Source organism: Entelurus aequoreus, linkage group LG11, assembly GCF_033978785.1.
Source record: "Entelurus aequoreus isolate RoL-2023_Sb linkage group LG11, RoL_Eaeq_v1.1, whole genome shotgun sequence".
In the NCBI taxonomy this organism is placed as follows: Eukaryota; Metazoa; Chordata; class Actinopteri; order Syngnathiformes; family Syngnathidae; genus Entelurus; species Entelurus aequoreus.
In genome coordinates, this window is record NC_084741.1 from 20,078,490 (window position 1) to 20,105,663 (window position 27,174).

The 27,174-nt window shown below is 37.0% G+C and overlaps 1 protein-coding gene and 1 long non-coding RNA gene across 3 annotated transcripts in view; one reads left to right on the forward strand and one right to left on the reverse strand.

Annotated features, from left to right (window-relative positions):
* Window positions 1-27,174, reverse strand: part of satb1b (SATB homeobox 1b) — a 235,211-nt gene that overhangs the window by 179,014 nt on the left and 29,023 nt on the right. The gene's annotated exons all lie outside the window — the stretch shown is intronic.
* LOC133659855 (uncharacterized) overlaps window positions 1-27,174 on the forward strand; it is a 61,196-nt gene that overhangs the window by 5,249 nt on the left and 28,773 nt on the right. For both annotated transcript variants that reach the window (XR_009827727.1, XR_009827728.1), the window contains exon 2: window positions 20,971-21,056. This is a non-coding gene — a long non-coding RNA (uncharacterized LOC133659855). The remainder of the gene's footprint in view (window positions 1-20,970; window positions 21,057-27,174) is intronic.

The following is a 27,174-nucleotide window of genomic DNA, read 5'->3' on the forward strand; positions in this document are numbered from 1 at the left end:
CGGTCATAACCCAAAGCTCATGACCATAGGTGAGGATGGGAACGTAGATCGACCGGTAAATTGAGAGCTTTGCCTTCCGGCTCAGCTCCTTCTTCACCACAACGGATCGATACAGCGTCCGCATTACTGAAGACGCCGCACCGATCCGCCTGTCGATCTCACGATCCACTCTTCCCTCACTCGTGAACAAGACTCCAAGGTACTTGAACTCCTCCACTTGGGGCAGGGTCTCCTCCGCAACCCGGAGATGACACTCCACCCTTTTCCGGGCGAGAACCATGGACTCGGACTTGGAGGTGCTGATTCTCATCCCAGTCGCTTCACACTCAGCTGCGAACCGATCCAGCGAGAGCTGAAGATCCTGGCCAGATGAAGCCGTCAGGACCACATCATCTGCAAAAAGCAGAGACCTAATCCTGCAGCCACCAAACCAGATCCCCTCAACGCCTTGACTGCGCCTAGAAATTCTGTCCATAAAAGTTATGAACAGAATCGGTGACAAAGGGCAGCCTTGGCGGAGTCCAACCCTCACTGGAAACGTGTCCGACTTACTGCCCTTACACATGTATGTATGTATGTATGTATATATATATATATATATATATATATATATATATATATATATATATATATATATATATATATATATATATATATATATATATATATACATACATATACATACATACACATGTATGTATATATGTATATTATATACACATACATACATACACATGTATGTATATATGTATATTATATACACATACATACATACATACACATGTATGTATATATATATATATATATATATATATATATATATATATATATATATATATATATATATATATATATATATATATATATATATATATATATATATATACATACATACATACACACACATATATGTATATATGTATATTATATACACATACATACATACATACATACACATGTATGTATGTATATATATATATATATATATATATATATATATATATGTGTGTGTGGGGAAAAAAATCACAAGACTATTTCATCTCTACAGACCTGTTTCATGAGGGGTTTAGAAATAGCGATTGTTAAAGGACCGGTATTGACGCTGTGGCTTATTTGTTTACATGTGAGTTGAAAAATAAATCTAACAATGTTCCACTTCCGTGTTTCCTCTACTTAACAGCCATAAAAAGATTATAACCCTCCCAAATATATTACACTATATATATCCATTCATACATTAAATTACTTTTTTTTTGTTTTCATGTAAAAAAACACAAATTTTAAGGTGTGGCGACCACATACATACATGGTGGCATGCTTTAAAAAAAATTAATATCGGAAATTATCGGTATCGTTTTGTTTTTTTATCGGTATCGTTTTTTTTAATATATTTTTTATTTTTATTTTTTTTAATCAACATAAAAAACACAAGATACACTTACAATTAGTACACCAACCCAAAAAACCTCCCTCCCCCATTTACACTCATTCACACTCATTCACACAAAAGGGTTGTTTCTTTCTGTTATTAATATTCTGGTTCCTACAATATATATCAATATATATCAATACAGTCTGCAAGGAATACAGTCCGTAAGCACACATGATTGTGCGTGCTGCTGGTCCACTAATAGTACTAACCTTTAACAGTTAATTTTACTCATTTTCATTAATTAATATTTTCTATGTAACTGTTTTTATATTGTTTTACTTTCTTTTTTATTCAAGAAAATGTTTTTAATTTATTTATCTTATTTTTTAATTTATTTTTATTTTTTTTTAAAACACCTTATCTTCACCATACCTGGTTGTCCAAATTAGGCATAATAATGTGTTAATTCCACGACTGTATATATCGGTATCGGTAATTAAGAGTTGGACAATATCGGAATATCGGATATCGGCAAAAAGCCATTATCGGACATCCCTACCACTGAGTATAAATATTGTCACGTTTAACTTATCCTTGACTTATGAGAACATACCAAACATTTAGCCTGTTGAATCCGAGTAGCAAGTAAGTAAGTAAGTAAGTAAGTAAGTAAGTAAAGTAAGTAAGTTTTCACAGATAAAATCACGAAGCGTACAAAACATAGGTGAAGTAAAACAAAATTTCAATTTAAAACAACAGGGGCAACATCAAAAAAAGGGTACAAAGTTGATTAAAAATGACAGTTAAAAGGTGCATCAACTAAATGCTTTACTAAAAAGAGAAGTTTTCAAATGTTTCTTAAAAGTTTCAACACAGTCAGGATCACGAAGGGACTGGTGCAAATTGTTCCAGAGTCTGGGAGCTGTAGCCTGGAATGTCAGGTCTCCACAGGTTTTAAAACAAGTTTTTGGGATCTTTAGAAGACCCTGGCCTGAAGACCGGAGGATGTGCCCTGAAGAGTAGGGGCATAGGAAGTCAGTGATGTACTGAGGGGCAACGCATGGAATGTCAGGACTAAAATCTTAAACTCTATGTGGAATTTAATTGGAAGCCAATGAGGACTGGATAAAACAGGGGTGATATGGGCTGTTCTGGGTGCACCAGAACAAAAACAGTACAATACTAATAAATCTCCCTATTTTGTTGTTCACAATATTCATATTTTGCTTCGAGAATCAGTACGCTTGAAAGTCAAATGTGTGCTCAATCAAAACGGGTGAGCTTGGAGTTCGATTACGGTCAAACCGCAATTACCAAAACACAGACAACTGCCATTGTCTAAAGACAGAAGTCGTTAATTGATTTCAAATAATTACTCTGACAGGAGGAAGGATTCAAAAGTGTGTGAATGTGCTTTTCCTCCCCTGGTTGTCAGCACACAACAATGCTGCTGTCAACAAACATCGTAGAGACACCTGACTCACCTCGCGCATTCCTTCCCCGACTGCACTGTTATCATGCCGTCACTACGCCGCCAAGTAAACCTGTGTAACAGGTCATTGTGCATTGTGTGTCTTGTCGGATTGTGACAAAATATCAGACAAGCTCCGTGGTGTTGACAGGCTCAACAAAACCTTGAACTGTCAAAAGTGGCAGAAGTAGTGAACGAGTAAAAGGAAAAGGGAAGAATGTGTTTAGAGTCTGTGTGAACAAAAGCAATCTAGAAAGGTCCTTGTAAACTTATAGTCAAATAAGGAATTTATCGCTTTCCTACTGAGGTCTGTCAGAATTATTATAAAACTGGAATTGTATTGTAATGTGTTTTCATAAAATTACGTTTAAATGCTTTTAAGTAGAGATGTCCGATAATATCGGACTGCCGATATTATCGTCCGATAAATGCTTTAATATGTAATATCGGAAATTATCGGTATCGGTTTCAAAATTATCGGTATCTGTTTCAAAAAGTAAAATGTATGACTTTTTAATACGCCGCTGTGTACACGGACGTAGGGATAAGTACAGAGCGCCAATAAACCTTAAAGGCACTGTCTTTGCGTGCTGGCCCATTTACATAATATATACGGCTTTTCACACACACAAGTGAATGCAAGGCATACTTGGTCAACAGCCATACAGGTCACACTGAGGGTGGCCATATAAACAACTTAAACACTGTTACAAATATGCGCCACACTGTGAACCCACACCAAACAAGAATGACAAACACATTTCGGGAGAACATCCGCACCGTAACACAACGTAAACACAACAGAACAAATACCCAGAACCCCTTGCAGCACTAACTCTTCCGGGACGCTACAATATACACCCCCCGCTACCCCCTACCCCCGCCCCCCACCTCAACCCCGCCCCCCCCAACCCCGCCCACCTCAATTTCCTCATGCTCTCTCAGGGAGAGCATGTCCCAAATTCCAAGCTGCTGTTTTGAGGCATGAATAAAAAAAATAATGCACTTTGTGACTTCAATAATAAATAAGGCAGTGCCATGTTGGCATTTTTTTCCATAACTTGAGTTGATTTATTTTGGAAAACCTTGTTACATTGTTTAGTGCATCCAGCGGGGCATCACAACAAAATTAGGCATAATAATGTGTTAATTCCACGACTGTATATATCGGTATCGGTTGATATCGGAATCGGTAATTAAGAGTTGGACAATATCGGAATATCGGATATTGGCAAAAAATTCATTATCGGACATCTCTACTTTTAAGTGCTGCACGTGCGTAAAGCGAATTATAGCAAGTCTGAAAGTTAAACACGAAACCTTCTTGGAAGCTAGAAGAACTCACTGAACTAAGGTGTTCAGGAAGCCCGGTTTCCTCTAAAATGTTAAAGAAATTCTTAACTTCAGATTGGGTTGTACGGTATACCGGTATTAGTATGGTACCACGATACTAATGAATCATAATCGGTACTATAGCGCCTCTGAAAAGTACCAGTCCGCCACCACCCCCGCGCCCGCGTACTTACAAAAGAGTACTTACAAGCAGACACAGTGTGTAGACAGAAAAGGGAGAACAGAAGCATTTTGGCTTAAAAACTCAAACTAAAGGTGAAGTTATACACTGAAACGCCCTCAGGAAGAGGTGCTTTAAGACATGACTAGCTAGCTAGCGGCTAAAGTCCAGCCCCAGTTGGCAGTGTTTTAGCTACTTCTAAATCACTAATCCTCGTCTCCATGGCTACAAATAAAGTACGTTTCTTACAAGTATCATCCCTGCAGGACGAGGAATAGCTAAACATGCTTCACTACACACCGTAGCTCACCGGTGTCAAAATGTAAACAAACGCCATTGGTGGATCTACACCTCACGTCCAATGTAATGATACCAATTACAGTAGCGTATCTAGTCGATACTATATTATGTTTAAAAAGTCAGGAAATAGGTCCCTGGACACATGAGGACTTTGAATATGACCAATGTATGATCCTGTAACTACTTGGTATCGGATTGATACCCAAATTTGTGATATCATCCAAAACTAATGTAAAGTATCAAACAACAGAAGAATAACTGATTATTACATTTGAACAGAAGTGTAGACAGAACATGTTAAAATAGAAAATAAGCAGATATTAACAGTGAATGAACAAGTAGATTAATAATTCATTTTCTACCACTTGTCCTTAGTAATTTTGACTAAATAATAGAATGGAAAATGACGCAATATGTTACTGCATATGTCAGCAGCTAAATTAGGACCCTTTGTTTGTTTACTTACTAATAAAATACAAGTTGTCTAGTATGTTCACTATTTTATTCAAGGACAAACTTGCAATAAGAAACATATGTGTAATGTACCGTAAGATTTTTAGTTAAAATAAAGTCAATAATGCAATTTTTTTGTGGTCGCCTTTATTTAGAAAAGTACCGAAAAGTATCGAAATAATTTTGGTACCGGTACCAAAATATTGGTATCGGGACAACACTACTTCAGAGTTTGCACTGTACTTGAACAAACATTTGTCTTTTTCATTCTCTTGACTTTTTACTGAGAAACCACACAACTGTTGCAAGCAAAGTTGGATCTGTGTAAAATAAGCCAAACAGGAAACCAATACACAACAGGAAGCGTACACAGCCAAGGCCGAGGTGGCAAGCCGTCCTTGGATGGCAGGTGTATGTCAGATTGGACGCACACACGTTGACTCGTAAATATTTTCAGGGCACATAAAGCCTGCGGATGTGCAACCATAAATACAGTAATCACCTCGTCCCGCAAAGCTGTTGTTTCATCCACAGACATCAGCTTTCAGCTAAAGTCAAAGAACTTCGCTGAAGTCAAATTAGTTTTCAGCAACAATGAAGGTGCGCTGTCTCGCGTCAAGGTTCCACCCACCCGTGTGAGGTCAAAAGTTTGGTTCGACTTCACAAATTCCCCACAAAAGCAGAGAACAAAAACTTTTAGCAGGAAACGTAATAGTCGTAACTTTCTAACCTGAGACAGAACGGCACTCACAATATCGACGCCAAGTCGCACATAGCGGGGGCGGTCCCGTTGTGAAAGAGTCCCACAACTGTGAAGGTGTTTTTCTTTGGGGGTTTTTCCCTTTTTTTTAACTATTTTAACAAGAAGTGAAAAATTATTTAAAAGGGTCATGTTATATATATATTTTTTTACATTTAAAACACTTTCTTGTGGTCTACATAACATGTAATGCTGACTATTTGGTCAAAATTTTGCATAGATTATGTTTTATAGACCATCTTCAAACTGCTATCTATTCTTCAGGATGCGCAGTTTTGTGGGCGTCTTATTTACGTACTTCGACTGCGTCTTCTCCTTGTCATCTTTGTTGTAGTTTTAAGCACTTCCATAGCAAGACTACTGACAGATATAAGTTTGAGGTTTACGCTAATGTATATCTCAAACTTATAAAGTTTGAGATATATACACGCACACACACACACACACACACGTATATATACACACTTTATACACGTATATATATATATATATATATATATATATATATATATATATATATATATATATATATATATATACATGTATATATACACATATATATATATATATATATATATATATATATATATATATATATATATATATATATATATATATATATATATACATGTATATATATATATATGTACATACATATATATATATTATACACATACTGTATATATATATGTATAATGTGTGTATATATATATGTGTGTGTGTGTGTATATATATATATATATATATATATATATATATATATATATATATATATATATAATATGTGTATATATACATGTGTGTGTGTATATATATATATATATAAATATATATATATATATATATATATATATATATATATATATATATATATATATATATAAATATGAATATGTGTATATATATATACATATATATATATATGTATATATACACACACACATATATATATACACACACACATATATATCTATATATATATATATATATATATATATATATATATATATATATATATTTACTGTATATACACATACAGTATATGTATATATATATATATATATGGATGGATGGATGTACAGTGTATATATATATATATATATATATATATATATATATATATATATATATATATATATATATATATATATATATATATATATATATATATATATATATATATATATATATATATATATATATATATATATATATATATATATATATATATATATATATATATACACACATTACAGGCCAAAAGTTTGGACACATCTTCTCCTCATTCAATGCGTTTCCTTTATTTTCATGACTATTTACATTGTAGATTGTCACTGAAGGCATCAAAACTATGAATGAACACATGTGGAGTTATGTACTTAACAAAAAAAGGTAATATAACAGAAAACATGTTTTATACCCTAGTTTCGTCAAAATAGCCACCCTTTCCTCTGATTACTGCTTTGCACACAATTGGCATTCTCTCGATGAGCTTCAAGCACATCTATGAAGTGAAAACCCTTTCATGTGACTACCTCTTGAAGCTCATCGAGAGAATGCCAATGTGTGCAAATCAGTAATCAGAGCAAAGGGTGGCTATATGCATGTATGCCCTGGCACAAGATTATTATAATTTCATGACCGAAGCAAAACACTTTTAACACTTTTATATTGAAATAAATACACCTACAACTTATTAAATGAATATGTAGAAAAAAAATACCGGCAAGGGTAAATTTACATATGCATAAAAATGTGTTTTCTTTTGTATTATTCTTTTAATGAATTATGACAACCTTTTTCCAAAACACAATATAGAATGTGAGGTATAACAGGATAATGCATACATTTATCATTTTTTTTCAAAACGGTTACAAAAAAGTGGGACCCTAAAAATCTACTGTGGTACCCCATTTTTATGACTTGATGGGGTCCCTGGGACCCCATTATGAAAAGTCCTAGCGCCAACACTATATGTACAGTGTGTGTGTGTGTGTTTATTACCCAATTTGGATATTAATCGACTTTTTGGGGTACCCCTAATAAGTAGGTACATCAAGTTATAAAAGTTAGTAGCAAATAACTTGATCCACTTTCCGTACAATTGCTAAAAAATGGAAATAGTCATCATTTATAGCTGCCTATCACTATGAACTACATTGCTTTTTGACTTAGTTTGTCCAATAAATTATTACTGTCATCTAGTGTAAATATATGGAACGTTTCGTAGTGAACTATGTGGAATGTCGCAATATATCACAATATCGCAATGCCGTATCGTTTCGTGAAGTCCTTACCCAGCCTACCCATCCGATAATTAGAGGCTGCAGAAGCAAACAAGCCAATATGAAAGACGCTAAACAGCACGTTAAACTTCTCCACCGGAAAATTGAGTACAAAAAAACGAAGACGGAACAGTCAACTGACAGAAAGCATTATATACATTCTGCAGGAATGGTTTTTTTTTTGTTTTTTTTTACCAAGGCACTTCAGTCTTAAAATAGCACATTGATAACACAAAACAGGTCCACATCAATGTGGATTAGGGCTGCAACTAAAGACTATTTTAATTGTCAACTAGACAGCGATTATCTTATGCTCCATACTCGACTCATGAGTTTATGAAGCATAAACCTATTCCGTGGCTCTAATTCAGCCATCTGCTTTTAAATTCAGCTTAAGATATGTTTGGCGTGTGCTTACTAACAAAGATGACTTATTCAATGAGAAATATGTATTTACACTGTAACTATAGCTGCTCATTAGGCGGTTACAAAGCCGAAATAACTATCAAACGTTTGTCCGTCCGTTTAAAATCAAGGACAGGCCCAGTGGACTCCTCTTTCTCCTATCCAGGAAATCTCAAAAAGCCGCTGCCTGACCAGGGCTCAGAAAATGTGTCAAGACTCCTCCCACCCCCACCAAGGACTGTTTTCACTGCTGGACTCTTGAGAGAGGTTCCGCGGCGTCAGTAGCAGAACCTCCAGGTTCTTTAACAACTTCTTCCCTCAGGCCGTAACACTCTTAAACGCATCATAATTATCCCCTCAATTCCCCCCAAAAAACTTTTATATCGCTGGAATATAAAGAAAATACATCCTGCATCTATAAATGTGGATGCATATGCAAAAGTGCAATACATTTATCTGTTCAGTAATCTATTTATTTATATCTGCACCTTATTGCTCTTTTATCCTGCACTACAACAAACTAATGCAACGAAAAATGTTGTTCTTAACTGAACTGTAAAGTTCAAATTTGAATGACAATAAAAGGAAGTCTAAGTCTCTAAGTGCTGACCAAAACAAAGTATGTTTTTGGTAAAGATAGCAGCAATAAAAACAAACAAGCACCAACGCTATCTAACTTAGGGCTGGGGGATATATCGATATACTCGATATATCGCAGGTTTGTCTCTGTGCGATATAGAAAATGACTATATCGTGATATTCGAGTATACGTTCTCACGCAGTTGCTTTTAGCTGCGGGCATTACACTACAGCAGGCCTGGGCAATTATTTTTCGGGGGCCAAATTTAGAGAAAAAAAATTGTCTGGGGGCCGGTATATCTATTTTTAGGAAAACTAATATAAAACATCACAATAAAGTCTGATTGAATGCTAGAAATGTTATGACAGACAGAATTTTTCTATAAACGATAAAACCCTGAATATTGAGAACATATGAACGTCACACCCCTCTCAATCGACATATTTTACAATCAAGCCAAATGCAACAAAAATGCAACAAACACAGCGAAATATGAACGCGAAGGGTAAAAAAACAAATAACATCTACAATTTGATATATCTGATACATCACTAAACTTTAGAACTTTCTTGTAAAACTCTCCTTCTGCGTCTGTCCCTGGCACTCACATTTTAGGCTGGCCGCTCAGGAAAAACTCTGTGGAAACGCTCCCCACCCATACTGCTTGGTGCCTCGTCTGACCTGCTGTGACGTACATTATCATAGTCACTAGTAGGGTTGTACGGTATACGGGTATTAGTATAGTACCGCGATACTAATGAATCATATTCGGTACCATACTGCCTCTGAAAAGTACCGGTCCGCCACACCCTAAGATTTTTTGTTAAAATAAAGCCAATAATGCAATTTTTTCCGTTCCCCTTTATTTAGAAAAGTATAGAAAAGTATCGAAATAATATTGGCATCGGGACAACACTAGTCACTAAAATATCATGCAAAAGCGCAGATTCCAACCATTGAAATACATTGTATAGATGAAGACTTATGGTAATTTGAAAACATTACTGGACATCATATTGGCAGCTACAGTTTCCATCTTAAAGATTTAAAAAAATTATTTGTCCGGCGGGCCAGATTGAAAAGCTTAACGGGCCACATGTGGCCCCGGGGCCTTAACTTGCCCAGGTCTGCACTACAGGCTTTTATCACTCTTTCTTGTGTCTCCTTCTCACAGAGAGATAAAACAAGCGCAACTTCTTACATACGTCACATACGTATACGCCCTCGCGGAGCAGAGAGGTAGCGGCATGGGTAATGTTAGCTGCGGTGCGAGTGGTAATACGAGAGAAAGAAGGTGCGAATCTGGTAATAAATGAAGGAAGAATTAATTCCCAAGAAAAACAGCACGGGAGTCCATTGTCTGGCGGTGGTTTGGCTTCAAGCGGGAAGATGTCGAACAGACAATCGTAGTTTGTCAAGTGCGGGGCAAAAGCGTTGCTACAAAAAGTAGCATTACTGCTAATATGTAGCATCATTTGAAAAGTCACCCGCTAGAGAATGAAGAGTGCTTACTCCGCATGTCAACATCTCCGTTCGGTGCCACACCAACAAAATGCAGAGGCAACCATTTCCACATCAACACCGTATGAAAAAAATAGTCAACAACAGAAGGAGATAACGTCCGCAGGAACCTACCACATAGCGAGGGACATACACTATTTGATTTCCTATTATGCAGCTCATTTTTATTTGTCAGTTATTAAAATATCTTGTGTGACATCATGCACAAAAGTGCACTTTATTTGTTTTAAACTATTGTAGTGGCGTTCTGTACAAAAAGTGCACTTTAATTTAGTGTTGTTTTGATATGTCATCCATGCACAAAAGTGCACTAATAGTTTGTTTTAAAATGTCTCTGACAATCTTGCACTTTCTGTTTTGAAATGACATGAATGTTTGTGCCACTGCTGTTTAATAAATACGGTTTTGATAAATTGACTAAGTTGTGATTTCCCTCTCTGCATGAAAGTTTAAAATGAGCATATATTAATGCAGTATGAAGAAGAATGTTTTAATGTAGACACATAGAATCATCATACTGCTGTGATTATATGCATCAAGTGTTCATTCAAGGCTAAGGCAAAATATCGAGATATATATCGTGTATCGTGACATGGCCTAAAAATATTGACATATTAAAAAAAGGCCATATCGCCCAGCCCTAATCTAACTTGCTCCAAAAACAATGTGATGGTGTTTAAAAATATGCACACGGGTATATTATTCATTATTGATTAAGCGCCTTGCATTTTGAGCAATCTCATAGACTTCATCAATTCTGAACATTTTAGCTATCTAATAGATTGCATACACGGTAAAAAAAAATTCTGTAAAAAAAACGGTCATCTACTGGCAGCTACGGCTGCCATACGAAAACCATAAAATGAAAGTAAAACATTGTAAACCAAATAATAATCAAAAACATTATATTTACATAAATTTTCATGAAACGTTTTGCGGAAAAATATCGTAATTTTACAGATTTTTACTAAATTATTCAGATCAACCACCTTTAATAAAGTGACGATGCAAACAGTTCTGCAGAAAAATACCTTTATTCTACAGAGTTTTTCCAAATTATTTCCAGATTTAATGAAGTGACAATGCTGGCAGTTCCACAGAAAAATACCATTATTTTACAGATTTTTTCTAAATTGTTAAGATCAACCACCTTTAATAAAGTGACGATGCAAACAGTTCTGCAGAAAAATACCTTTATTCTACAGATTGTTAGTATGGACATAAACTTTTATATAAAAAGCTACATATATAATGAAAGATAATTACTGTAATGTTACATGAATTTGAAAGTATTTTAAGAAAACAGAAAATGCTATGTATAATTAATTTGGTATTTTTCTGTAAAAGAAATAGAAATATACATAGTTTGTCATTACTGGCATATTACTTAAAATAACAGGCGGATTGTTTATTTACAGATAATGTCTTCAATTCTACAGTTTTGTAAACTATTTTAAAAAAATAGAAAAATTACAGCAGAAATTTAGAGTAAATTAACCACAAAAATAGGATTTTTTTTTTTACAGTGTAGTTATTCATTTATGATATTGGTGCTGTGGCGCCTAATGTTCATGTGTGTGTGTGTGTGTGTGTGTGTGTGTGTGTGTGTGTGTGTGTGTGTGTGTGTGTGTGTGTGTGTGTGTGTGTGTGTGTGTGTGTGTGTGTGTGTGTGTGTGTGTGTGTGTGTGTGTGTGTGATTGATGTTCCTGAGACATAAAAAAAAAGTACTTGAATTGATTTAGACAAAGTTTAGCTTAATTTTCACAAATAGGATAGGATAGGTAAATCCAGAGTGCGTATAACCAACTCGGTTTCAGGCGATCTCCTCAGTGATTGGTTAAAAGGCCCTCAAGTGACTACAGGGCGCCATGACTGCTACCAACTTTGAGCGGATGCTATGTGTTTGCGGCGCTTCCTCGTTTTTCGACGTGTATAAATGCCCCGTTGTTAAGCATGGGGCTGCTCCGCCCGCGAGAATTGTGGAAAGTTTTTACATCGCTTTCCCCACAACAAAGAAGACAAGCACGGGAAGTGAAGGTTTTGCCATCAACACTGAAGACTAGACTAGACTAGACTACACTTCCTTTTTATTGTCATTCAAATTTGAACTTTACAGTACAGATAAGACCAAAATTTTGTTGCATTAGCTCATGGTAGTGCAGGATAAAAAATCAATAAGGTGCAGATATAAATAAATAGATTACTGTACAGATAAATATATTGCACTTTTGAGTATGAATCCATGTTTATGGATGTATGTTATATTGTCTCTATCAGTGTTGGGACTAACGCGTTACGTTACTTTCGGCGGTAAATAGTAATCTAACGCGTTATTTTTTATATTCAGTAACTCAGTTACTGTTACTACATGATGCGTTACTGCGTTATTTTACGGTTTTTTTTATGTAGTATCGGCTAGAAACTGAGAGGATCTGAGTGTGTTTTATTGGAGAGCTGCAGAAAAAGCGACAGAGAAGAGGCGCGCTGCTCTGTGTGTGTGTGTGTGTGTGTGTGTGTGGGGCGGGGGGGGGGGGGGGGGGGCGTGTCTGTGTTTACTAACAAGACATGACAGAGCCAAAGTCGAGTTTCTTAACATGGAGATATTCTCACTACTTTTCTTTTGTCAACCGCAAAGAAAATAACATTGTAGTTAAATGAAAGTTGTCTTGGATCAAAGATCCTATCCTAGCAATTCAAATCTGCTGAAACAGCTACAAAAGCAACATGCTTCGACGAAGCTAGTAAAGAGAGACACACTTCACCTCCTAAGCAACAGCGGCTGTATTTTAACGCACTGAAGGTACACACACTCTGTCAACTCTCTTATATACTCTTTCATTCTAGACTTCTAGAGTGTTTGATTATCACATCACTCTAAATGTATAGACTATAAAGTTCACAAACATAAAGAGGGATGCTAGTGGGCCAGGCCAATCTTTCCTTATCTCTAAACTAAAACTGGGGAAATGTGTAGAGTGTTCTGGGCTTCAGACATGATTTTATTTCAGAAAAAAACGCCTGGTTAGGCTTTGTGTATGTAGTGTGTGCCTTCCTTGGTTTACAGCTATGTTGTTATTATGCTGTTTGTTACTTATGTATGTTATGTTGCAGCTATTTAAAATAGTTTTGTCAATTTGTTCTGGCCTAAAACAAATTGGCCCTTTGAAACATAACTTTGTCTTTGTGTGTTGTATGTAGAGCACATTGGTTAGCAGAGTTCAGTGATGCAAATGCATGTCAAGTTGATCAACAGATTGTTTTATTCTCCAGTGCAATAACAGTACTGAAATGAAGGCTAAAAGGGCATTAGAGGAGGCTGGGCCTTAAAAAAATAAAAAAAGATATACGTTTTCACAGTAACGCATTACTTTTTGTTGTAAGTAACTGAGTTAGTAACTGAGTTACTTTTGAATTAAAGTAACTAGTAACTGTAACTAGTTACTGGTTTTCAATAACTAACCCAACACTGGTCTCTATATTCCAGCCAGTTAATCCATTTTGGGGGGGGAATTGAGGGGATTATTATGATGCGTTCAAGAGTCTTACGGCCTGAGGGAAGAAGCTGTTACCGAACTTGGAGGTTCTACTACGGAGGCTGCGGAACCTCTTTCTAGAGTCCAGCAGTGAAAACAGTCCTTGGTGGGGGTGGGAGGAGTCTCTGCAGATTTTCTGAGCTCCGGTCAGGCAGCGGCTTTTTTGCGATCTCCTGGATAGGAGGAAGGAGATCGCAAAAAGCCGATGAAAAGTCACCGATTGCAGCGTCTTGTGCGAGTTAAACACACGACACAACGTCTGTGTTTTGTTCACAACAGAACACACAGAAGCTAGTATAAACACCGTATTTTTCGGACTATAAGTCGCAGTTTTTTTCATAGGTGCGACTTATACTCAGGAGCGACTTATGTGTGAAATGTTTAACACATTACCGTAAAATATCAAATAATATTATTTAGCTCATTCACGTAAGAGACTAGACGTATAAGATTTCATGGGATTTAGCGATTAGGAGTGACAGATTGTTTGGTAAACGTATAGCATGTTCTATATGTTATAGTTATTTGAATGACTCTTACCATAATATGTTACGTTAACATACCAGGCACGTTCTCAGTTGGTTATTTATGCCTCATATAACGTACACTTATTCAGCCTGTTGTTCACTATTCTTTATTTATTTTAAATTGCCTTTCAAATGTCTATTCTTGGTGTTGGGTTTTATCAAATAAATTTCCCCAAAAAATGCGACTTATACTCCAGTGCGACTTATATATGTTTTTTTTCTTCTTTATTATGCATTTTCGGCCGGTGCGACTTATACTCCGGAGCGACTTATACTCCGAAAAATACGGTAATAACAGAAGATATTAATTAATGAAGGAGATGGTCTGACAAAATCTTTGGATCTCAGTAAAACTAAAATAATGCAATTCTGTAGCATCAGAAGAGAAAGTCAAACACAACTACAAATAGACAGACGTTAAAAGAGTAAAATAAACCACATTTTGGGTGTAATAGTAGATGAGAAAATTAAAAGTTAAAGTTAAGGTACCAAGGATAGTCACACACACACTAGGTGTGGTGAAATTTGTCCTCTGCATTTGACCCATCCCCTTGTTCCACCCCCTGAGGGGAGCAGTGAGCAGCAGCGGTGGCCGCGCCCGGGAATAATTTTTGGTGATTTAACCCCCCAATTCCAACCCTTGATGCTGAGTGCCAAGCAGGGAGGTAACGGGTCCCATTTTTGTAGTCTTTGGTATGACTCGGCCGGGGTTTGAACTCACAACCTACCAATCTCAGGGCGGACACTGTAACCACTAGGCCACTGAGTAGCAACTGGAAATGAACTGGAAACCTCATTAAAAAAAAATACGATATAAAGTGGCAAGAAATACACTACCGTTCAAAAGTTTGGGGTCACATTGAAATGTCCTTATTTTTGAAGGAAAAGCACTGTACTTTTCAATGAAGATAACTTTAAACTAGTCTTAACTTTAAAGAAATACACTCTATACATTGCTAATGTGGTAAATGACTATTCTAGCTGCAAATGTCTGGTTTTTGGTGCAATATCTACAAAGGTGTATAGAGGCCCATTTCCAGCAACTATCACTCCAGTGTTCTAATGGTACAATGTGTTTGCTCATTGGCTCAGAAGGCTACTTGATGATTAGAAAACCCTTGTGCAATCATGTTCACACATCTGAAAACAGTTTAGCTTGTTACAGAAGCTACAAAACTGACCTTCCTTTGAGCAGATTGAGTTTCTGGAGCATCACATTTGTGGGGTCAATTAAACGCTCAAAAGGGCCAGAAAAAGAGAACTTTCATCTGAAACTAGACTAGGGATGATACTCGAAACCGGTTTTCCCGGTTGTTCGATAAGAAAAGAACCGAGTCCTCGGACTCGCATCCCTTTTTGAGAACCGGTACCCGTTATCGAGACCACTATAGTAAAGAAAAAGAGTTGGTTCTTTATTCGAATCCCTCGGAACGAATCCCGTCCCGGGACGGGACGTCACGTAACTCAGTCATTAGGCGCAGATAGGGAAAGCAGGAAAAACAATGGACCGCGCTCCAAGGTGTAATAAAGTTCAAAACAAAAGGTATAATCCAATGAATAACTTTACTGAGAGATTTGAGCAGGGTACAAACACATGACGAACACTTTTACGACCAACCGGAAACATAGCAACCAGGCTAGCAACGCACCTCCTTTACGGAAGCTGTCGCAACTTAAAGCAACCGCAGCACATAGTACATATATATGACGTCTCCCTTTTTTAACTTTTGTTTTTCTTTCCTTGTAAACAAAACAAAATCACACTTATGTGTTGTCTGTCTAATTATAAATAATGCAGACGAGGCGTGTTGGCTGAGTTCTTGGCGTTTACTTTCACAGCGTGCTCATAACCTCATTCTCAGCTGCCGGTGATGACATGCAACAACTTTTCGGGGCTACCGCGCATGCTCGTCACTCCCGTTGCATGCTGGGTAGTGTAGTTGTTATTTTCCCTAGCTCATAACATCACATCTTTTCCCCTATAAAGAAAGATTTTAACTCAATAAAGTGTATTTCTTTTTTTAGCTTTAACTTTTCATATTTTAGCATTGTAACCACATTTGCAAACAACTTTTCTCTTCATAGAATTTTCTTTCAATAAAGAAATAAAGTGCAAAAATTTCAAAGCATCATAGCAAACAGTTATGTAAAATAGCAGCAGAAGTGCACTTTTTGGAGAGCTGTATTATTTTAAGTTTTGTGCCCAAGGGACTGATTTTATTTAACACTATATTATTATTTATACATCTATAGTGATCACAGAGACAGGTTGTTTTTGTGTTACTGTATATATTTGTTTTTCTGAAAAATCCCACTTAATATACTTTGGGTTACAACAGTCAATATTTTTTTTTTTTTTTAGGGGGGTAACAAACAGTCAATATTTATTTATTTATTAGATTTTATTTTTTTCTTATACAATAAAAGTGAGCTTTTGTTAAACCAAATATTGTGTGTTTTTTTCCATATACAACAACCTATCTGGACTCGATAAGAGAATCGATAAGAGAATTGATAAGGAATCGGTTCGATAAGAGGATTCGATAATAGACTCGAACTCGATAATTTCTTATCAAAGATCATCCCTAAACTAGACAGTCTATTCTTGTTCTTAGAAATGAAGGCTATTCCACAAAATTGTTTGGGTGACCCCAAACTTTTGAACGGTAGTGTATGTCAATAATGAATTTAGCAAAATGTGTTCTGGACCAAAAATCACTCCATATCCTCGACTGCTCGCCAGTGTTACCATTAGGGCTGCAACAACTAATCGATTAAATCGATTAAAATCGATTATAAAAATAGTTGCCGATTAATTTAGTCATCGATTCGTTGGATCTATGCTATGCGCATGCGCGGAGGCTTTTAAAAAAAATAAAAATTTTATTTTTTATTTTTTAATAAACCTTTATTTATAAACTGAAACATTTACAAACAGCTGAGAAACAATAATCCAAATAAGTATGGTGCCAGTATGCTGTTTTTTTTCCCAATAAAATACTGGAATCAAATTAATTAATTAGTTACCATATCTGAGTTGTTGTGCAGAAATATGGGGACATAAGTACACTTATTCACTTAGTATGTTACAAAGAAAGATGAGTTAGAAGAATACATAATGAATGATACATACGGTGATTACAAATACAATGGAGGCAGACACCGCAGATGACATACTTCACAGAAAAGTGACAATTTCTCCGGGATTGTTGGTCCAAAGCTAATGAAGATTTGGGCAAAATAATTTTTTTGGTCGCTGGTGTATTTTCTTAAAGTTTCGTGCGCCGTCGGGTGCGTGTTGTAGTGCCTGCTGCTCACCAAACACTGCGTCAAATACAGCCGCAAAATTATACTTCCACAAAATAAAAGCGTGTTTTCTTGTAAGTTTATGAGCTGGTGTATGTTTAGAAACATATATAAACATATTATTTTGGGTTATTTTGTCAGGAAAATTAACGTCAGAGCGACTGCATTTGCATGCATCCGCGCACAGGCGCACACATCCTTGGTAGCAATCATGGCGCCTGTTGTTTTGTTGGCCATACCCTCTCTAGACTCCGCTCTGGGTAAGTCTATCCCACCCAACAGGCACAAGACATTAAAACAACGTTGAGGTCTTGTTGAATTAGGTCCTGACGTTAAGCAACTGAAACGCAACGTTGAAACAACATGCTTGTTGATGACCTTTATTCAATGTCAGGTTGCGTTGTTGATTTGACCATTGAAATGTGGTCATTTCCCAACCAATATTCTACAACACAAATACAACGTTAAAACAACATGCTTTTTGACGACATTTATTTAATGTCGGGTTGTGACGTTGATTTGACCATGGGGGGGGATTTTTTATTTTTTTAATTTTTTTTTAAATTTTATTTATTTATTTTTTTTCATAAAGTAATACAATCATGTGTGCTTACAGACTGTATCCCTGCAAACTGTATTAATCTATATTGATATATAAATTATACATTGTGTTTTTTATGTTGATTTAATTTTTTTTTAAAAATATATATATATATATTATTTATTTATTTTAGATTTTTTATTTGTTGCGCGGTCGGGTACCAATCGGTCAGGGACCACTGGTGTACAACACAAATACAACGTGTTGTATTGGGGGGGAGGGTTTTTTTTTTTTTTTTTTTTTTTTTTTTTTCATAAAGAAATACAATCATGTGTGCTTACGGACTGTATCCCTGCAGACTGCATTAATCTATATTGATATATAATGTATATATTGTGTTTTTTATGTTGATTTAATAAAAAAACAAATACAATTTTTTTTATTTTATTTTTTATTTTTTGCGCGGTCCGGTACCAATCGGTCGGGGACCACTGGTGTACAACACAAATACAACGTTGAAACAACATGCTTTTTGACGACATTTATTTAATGTTGGGTTGTGACGTTGATTTGACCATTGAAATTTGGTCATTTCCCAACCAATATTCTACAACACAAATACAAATTTGAAACAACATGCTTTTTGACGACATTTATTTAATGTCGGGTTGTGACGTTGTTTTGACCATGGGGGGGTGGATTTTATTTTTTTTATTTTTTTTTTCATAAAGAAATACAATCATGTGTGCTTACGGACTGTATCCCTGCAGACTGTATTAATCTATATTGATATATAATGTATATATTGTGTTTTTTATGTTGATTTAATAAAAAAAAAACTAATAATAATTTTTTTTAAAATTTTTTTTATTTATTTTTTTTTTTTTGCGCGGTCCGGTACCAATCGGTCGGAGACCACTGGTGTACAACACAAATACAACGTTGAAACAACATGCTTTTTGACGACATTTATTTAATGTCGGGTTGTGACGTTGATTTGACCATTGAAATTTGGTCATTTCCATACCAATATACTACAACACAAACACGACGTTGAAACAACATGCTTTTTGACGACATTTATTTAATGTCGGGTTGTGACGTTGATTTGACCATTGAAATTTGGTCATTTCCATACCAATATACTACAACACAAACACGACGTTGAAACAACATGCTTTTTGACGACGTTTATTCAACGTCAGGTTGTGACATTGGTTTGACCATTGAATTTTGGTAATTTCTCAACCAATATTCTACAACACAAATACAACGTGGAAACAACATGCTTTTTGACGACGTTTATTTAATGTCAGGTTGCGTTGTTGATTTGACCATTGAAATTTGGTCATCTCCATACCAACAAAATGCATCCAACGTTGGACATCAACGTTGTCTCAATTTACAAATACAACTATTTCACTGCAAAAAGTCAGTGTCAAAAACAAGAAAAAAATCAAATAAAATTAGGGGTATTTTATTTGAACTAAGCAAACTTATCTGCCAATAGAACAAGAAAATTCGGCTTGTCAAGACTTTCCAAAACAAGTAAAATTAGCTAACATCAATGAACCCAAACATACCTTAAAATAAGTATATTCTCACTAATAACAAGTGCACTTTTCTTGGTAGAAAAAAAAAAAAAAGAACTTTTTGCTCAATATGTTGAAAAATATTCTTAAATGAAGTAAATGCTAGTGCCATTATCTTGACATAATGATATGCGCTCGGCATCATGATTTTTTTTTTTCATGCTTGAAGTAAGAAATTATTATTTTAAAAAAGTAGTTTTATACTTGTGAGTGTTGATGACACAGCTTTGCAACACTTGATATTCTAGTTTCAAGCATGTTTTACTCAATATAGGTCATAAAATCTCAGCAACAAGCTGTAACATCTTACTGAGATCATTTAGGACCAAAACCCTTAAAACAAGTAAAACACTCTAACATAAAATCTGCTTAGTGAGAAGAATTATACTATTAGACAGAAAATAAGCAAATATCACCCTTATTTGAGATATTTAATCTTACTTAGATTTCAGTTTTTGCAGTGTTTGCGACGTTGTTTCAAAGTCAGTTTTAAAGAACATGTACGTATAATCAACATTGTATCAATGTCTTGTGCCTGCTGGGCAGGTCCTTACCAAGTGCAATTAAATTGGTTACTCCATACGTGATTGGACTGAATGTAGCTGACTGGGTGAATGTAGTAGGCTGTGAATGACGCCCCTGACTTAAAAGTCTCGCCCTCAACGCGACAAGATTAACCCTTGAAACAGAATAGTCGCTGCACCACCGAGTAACCAGGGTTTTAACATCAGCAACCCATTTTATTGTCGCTATTTGTCGACAACATAGACAAATCGTTGCACCTCTAAGGTGGATTATTATTTGTTTGCAGACTGACGGAAACATGGCTGCCAATTTGCACCAAGAACCTCTCTGCATGACCATTTATATACCAGTGTGGGCGGCACTGGAGGCAAGGTGAGTGAAGTGCCTTGCTCAAGGGCCCAACGGCAGTGACTGGGGTGAACTACCGATCCACTGTAGCCTGTGGGATGCGGAAGGTTCTTAAGAGCCAACGCCCTCTGCAGAGGACATTTGAGAGTGTGCATAACAGGGCTGGTTCTTGAACAAATGTCCACTGCAGAGGACGCTGGCTCTCAGGAGGACATCCGTTTTTAAAAACACCTGTACCTGTGTACATGTGAGCATAGCTTTAATAGGTTATTATTTCTCCTTAGCCACAACCTTGTACAAATATTAGTGGAAATATTTTACTCTTTGTGTGTGAAACCCTCACAAAATAAGAGAACATGACCTATTTAGTGAAGGTACTAATAGATCAGAGGTGTCCAGGGGTCTTCAGTACGGTAATCTGGCCTGCCGGATGTTTTCTAAGTATTTTGGGATATGTCAATGACCATGAATTGTGGTTTAAAGTGGAGCCAGCATCCGAACAACCTTCCCTAGTCATGGCACAAAAAAACCCCACAAACAACACAGGGCGTCTTCAGTTTGAACCCACAAGTCTTCAGAAGTTTAGTAGAGAATCTGGCCTCCTGTGTGATTTCTAAGTAATTTGGGATATGTCAATGACCATTAATTGTGGTTTTGAAGTGGAGCCAGCATCACAATTACATGTTTGACCTAATTGAAACAACCTTCCCTAGTCATGGCGCAAAAAAAACCCCACAAACAACACAGGGCGTCTTCAGTTTGAACACACGAGCCGTCAGAAGTTTAGTAGGTAATCTGGCCTGCCGGATGTTTTCTAAGTAATTTGGGATATGTGGTTTGAAGTGGAGCCAGCATCGCAATAACTTGTATGACCTAATCCAAACAACCTTCCCTAGTCATGGCGCAAAAAAAACCCACAAACAACACAGGGCGTCTTCAGTTTGAACCCACGAGCCTTCAGAAGTTTAGTAGGTAATCTGGCCTGCCAGATGTTTTCTAAGTAATTTGGGATATGTCAGTGACCATGAATTGTGGTTTGAAGTGGAGCCAGCATCGCAATTACTTGTATGACCTAATCCGAACAACCTTCCCTAGTCATGGCACAAAAAAACCCACAAACAACACAGGGCGTCTTCAGTTTGAACCCACGAACCTTCAGAAGTTTAGTAGGGAATCTGGCCTCCTGTGTGATTTCTAAGTAATTTGGGATATGTCAATGACCATTAATTGTGATTTAAAGTGGAGCCAGCATCACAATTACTTGAATGACCTAATTCGAACAACCTTCCCTAGTCATGGCGCAAAAAAACCCCACAAACAACACAGGGCGTCTTCAGTTTGAATCCACGCCTCCTGTGTGTTTTCTAAGTATTTTGGGATATGTCAATGACCATGAATTGTGGTTTTAAAGAGGAGCCGGCATCGCCATTACTTGTATGACCTAATCCAAACAACCTTCCCTCGTCACGGAGCAAAAAAAACCCCACAAACACCACAAAAAGTCAACCCACATGGTCTTACATAACGCAACCTGCTCACCCAACTTTGTGGATATTATTAAAAAAAGCATCCAAGCACTATACATAGTTAAAAATAACACAAATTTAAATACATTACAATAGTAGGGAATCTGGCCTCCTGTGTGTTTTCTAAGTATTTTGGGATATGTCAATGACCATGAATTGTGATTTGAAGTGTAGCCAGCATCGCAATTACTTGTATGACCTAATCCGAACAACCTTCCCTAGTCATGGAGCAAAAAAAACCCACAAACAACACAAGAAGCCAACCCACCTGGTCTTACATAACGCAACCTGCTCACTCAACTTTGTGAATATTATTTAAAATAAAAAACATCCGATCACTATACATAGTTAAAAATTACACAAATTTAAATCCATTGCAGTGCAATATGAGAAAAATGCAAAACACCTATCCGTGTTTGATGCATTTTAGATGCTTGATATTTCTGATTGATAACAAAACTTTAAGGAGGCAAATGTCCACTGCAGAGGACGCTGGCTCTCACGAGGACATCGGTTTTTAAAAACACGTGTACCTGGGCATAGCTTTAATAGGTTATTATATCTCCTTAGCCACAACCTTGTACAAATATTAGTGGAAATATTTGATTTTGTGTGTGTGCAACCCTCACAAAAATGAGACAACATGACCTATTTAGTGAAGGTACTAATAGATCAGGGGAGTCCAAACTACAGACTGCAGGGCGTCTTCAATTTGAACCCACGAGTCTTCAGAAGTTTAGTAGGGAATCTGGCCTCCTGTGTGTTTTCTAACTATTTTAGGATATGTCAATGACCATGAATTGTGGCTTGAATTGGAGCCAGCATCGCAATTACTGGAATTACCTAATCCGAACAACCTTCCCTAGTCATGGCGCAAAAAAAACTCCCACAAACAACACAAAAAGTCAACCCACATGGTCTTACATAACGCAACCTGCTCACCCAACTTTGTGGATATTATTTTAAAAAAGCATCCAAACACTATACATAGTTAAAAATGACACAAATTTAAATCCATTACAATGCATCATGGGAAAAATGCAAAACACCTATATCCATGTTTGATGCATTTTAGATGCTTGATATTTCTAATTGATTACAAAACTTTAAGGAGGTATAGAAGTCGAACTTTTACATACTCTTAGGATTAGAGATGTCCGATAATGGCGTTTTTGCCGATATCCGATATTCCGATATTGTCCAACTCTTAATTACCGATACCGATATCAACCGATGCCGATATATACAGGTGTGGAAGTAACACATTATTATGCCTAATTTTGTTGTGATGCCCCGCTGGATGCATTAAACAATGTAACAAGGTTTTCCAAAATAAATCAACTCAAGTTCTGGAAAAAAAAATGCCAACATGGCACTGCCATATTTATTATTGAAGTCACAAAGTGCATTATTTTTTTTAACATGCCTCAAAACAGCAGTTTGGAATTTGGGACATGCTCTCCCTGAGAGAGCATTAGGAGGTTGAGGGGGTAGCAGGGGGTGTATATTGTAGCGTCCCAGAAGAGTTAGTGCTGCAAGGGGTTCTGGGTATTTGTTCTGTTGTGTTTATGTTGTGTTGCGGTGCGGATTCTTGTTTGGTGTGGGTTCACAGTGTGGCGCATATTTGTAACAGTGTTAAAGTTGTTTATACGTCATCCTCAGTGTGTGACCTTCAAGGTTAATTGGCGCTCTGTACTTCTTCCTACGTCCGTGTACACAGCAGCATTTTAAAAATACATACATTTTCCTTTTTGAAACCGATACCGATTATTTTGAAACCGATACCGATAATTTCCGATATTACATTTTTTATTTATTTATTTATTTATTTTTTTTTATTATTATTATTTTTTATTACATTTTAAAGCATTTATCGGCCGATAATATCGGCAGTCCGATATTATCGGACATCCCTACTTAGGATACAATTATATTAATTATATATCTTTTATATTAATATAATAAGTGCACATATATATACAGTATATATACTATATGTCGCCCCCACATCAAAAAGTTAGGACACCCCTGTAACAGATGACGCAAACATTTCTGGGCATCATGCAGACCTGCACAGTGTCACCGCACAAACAGCATGTGTGTCAACATGCTTTACATCGTGTTTTCTCCTCTTTGTTTTTGTTTGGAGTTTTTTTTTTTTTTGCCCCTCGCCGTCGGCGGCGTTCGCGTCGAGCCATCGGCGGGCAATGCTCTTTTCTATTTGGCATGACGCAGGCAGCCGCAGTCATTTCCACCGCGATTGTCGGGCGCCATCAGAGAGCATCGATAACCCCTGCCAGGCCTTGGCAGCGCCAACAGGTGGCGGCGCTGCCAGCGAGCTTGGCACCGGCGTGGCCGCGAAAAAACCCTCCCGACATCCAGAAGGGCGCAGATTTGCACTGAATGCACCGCTGAATCAACACTGCTGATTATCAATTAACATATAGCGTTTTTTTGTGTGGCGCAGAAAAGCGGGAGAATGGCTTTTGGAGACACAAAACAAAAACACTGGCTGCGCGGCGTTCTGAGGCAGATTTAGCTCGGCTCAAGGTGCGCTTCCCTCGCGCCATTGTGGCTCGCCGTTAGCCTGCTTCAGACAGGATTTGGTGCTAGTCGGCCACATTTGTGAACATGACATGAGAGCGGAGGCCACGTTGCAACGGAAGACATTGATATGTCGCTTCAAAAAAAAAAAGCACCTCTCTCTCCAGGACAAGAATATGATGTCTATTTAAGAAAATAAAACAGACACTAATGGGAGTAAAAACTGCAATGATTATGGAAATGTGCACGCGTTGGCTCGGCGCGAGGAAAACGTCTTTATTTGGTGCGTCAGGCAAAGCCAGCGCTTAGTGCACGTAGGTGTTCTAATGTCTTCATGCTCGCCCCTCGCCACGCTTCTAATGGGCATTAATACCATTATTTGGAATTACTAATACAAATTAGTCTGAGCGCTGCGGCTGCTGGGGGTTTTAGCGCCGTCTCGGCTCGACTTTGTCTGCAAGTGTCTCCCACAACACACACACACACACACACACACACACACACACATACAATAGTGTTATTAGAGGCAGCGAAGGATTTAATAACATGTCGTCAAAACACGGCTCTATCAGTGTCGGTGCGTGTGGAAACACAAAACCATCCCGCATTTAATTGACTGTTGATGCGGATGTATTATTTACAGTCACCGGCCACAACATTAGGGACTCCTGCATGAGAGCGGAGTTGAACCATCTAAAGCAGGGGTGGGCAATTCATTTTTACCGGGGGCCGCATGAGCAACCCGAGCACTGCCGGGGGGCCACATCGACAATATTTCAATAAAATTTTGCTCAATATTATTTTTTATATATACCGTAAGATAAATAATAATAATAATAATAATAATAATAATTAATAATAATAATAATACTTTCATTTAACCTAACTTAACTTTAAACCAAAAGCACTGCTTTGGAAATCATTTGTACCCCTTTCAGAGATCACATTTAGTTCCCCTTAAACATCCTCATGTTGCACAATGAAATGTAAGCATAGGATGGAGTGTGCATTCCTGTAACTTTCTCTAGTAAAAGCATTCCATGATTACTATCAATAAATTAACATTAATAATAAATGACAGTAAAATAAGCACACGTATGACTGAGGAGTCATAGTGTAACTTTGTGTGGTGTTTGAGTTGTCCGACTTTTTGTGTGGCCATAAACGCACTAGTGGTTTAGTGCTATGCGTGTTGGGGACAGATGACAAGTTGGTTTTGGCCTGGTTTGTACGGCAGAAAATGACTAGTTTTTCGAGATAGAAGTGTTTTACTCATGTTTTTGGTGTGGTTATGGCCGAATATAAACAGTTTTGCTCAATAAAGTGATCCATATAATTCCTGTCCTCGAAGCATCTCGATAGACGTCACAATAATTGAACGGTGTTCAATTGAACGGTGTTGACGAACACCGTTAGGGCCGCTTGTTGTCACTGTCACTCAAAGTTGCATTGCAAAATTACACAGAATAAATGTGTTTATTTTGTTTAGAATTCAGATGGGATTTGATTTGGTGTGCGGCATATATTTGCTGTGCGCAGAGGACGCTTGAGCAGTGCGCAATTGCGCAGGCGCGCACCTTAGAGGGAGCGTTGCTTGGCAGTCCATATCTTGTTGAAAACACGCCATTCCTCATCAACTTTTCTCTTTTTAGCGTCTCGGGTGTAAACCGTGCATCACTTGTCGCTGTGCACCTTCACTCACAGGTTACACACGGACATACGCCCATAAATAACACTTTTCAAAATGAAAGCAGCACAGTTGTATTGCGCGCACGACATAGATGTTTTTTCAACTTTATTTTGTAATTTGTGATTGCAGCTGTTCACATTCACTCACAATCACGCACACGCAAACGTCCACACGGAAGTAATACAAATAATGCTTTTCAAAACAAAAGCAGCACCGTTGTATTGCACACTCAACATAGATACTTTTTTAAATTTATTTTGTAATTTATGATTGGCCTCACGCGGGCCGGACAGGGACGCACAAAGGGCCGGATGTGGCCCGCGGGCCGCAGAATGCCCAGGTCTGATCTAAAGAAATATATTTTCATCCGAGCTAAATCGGG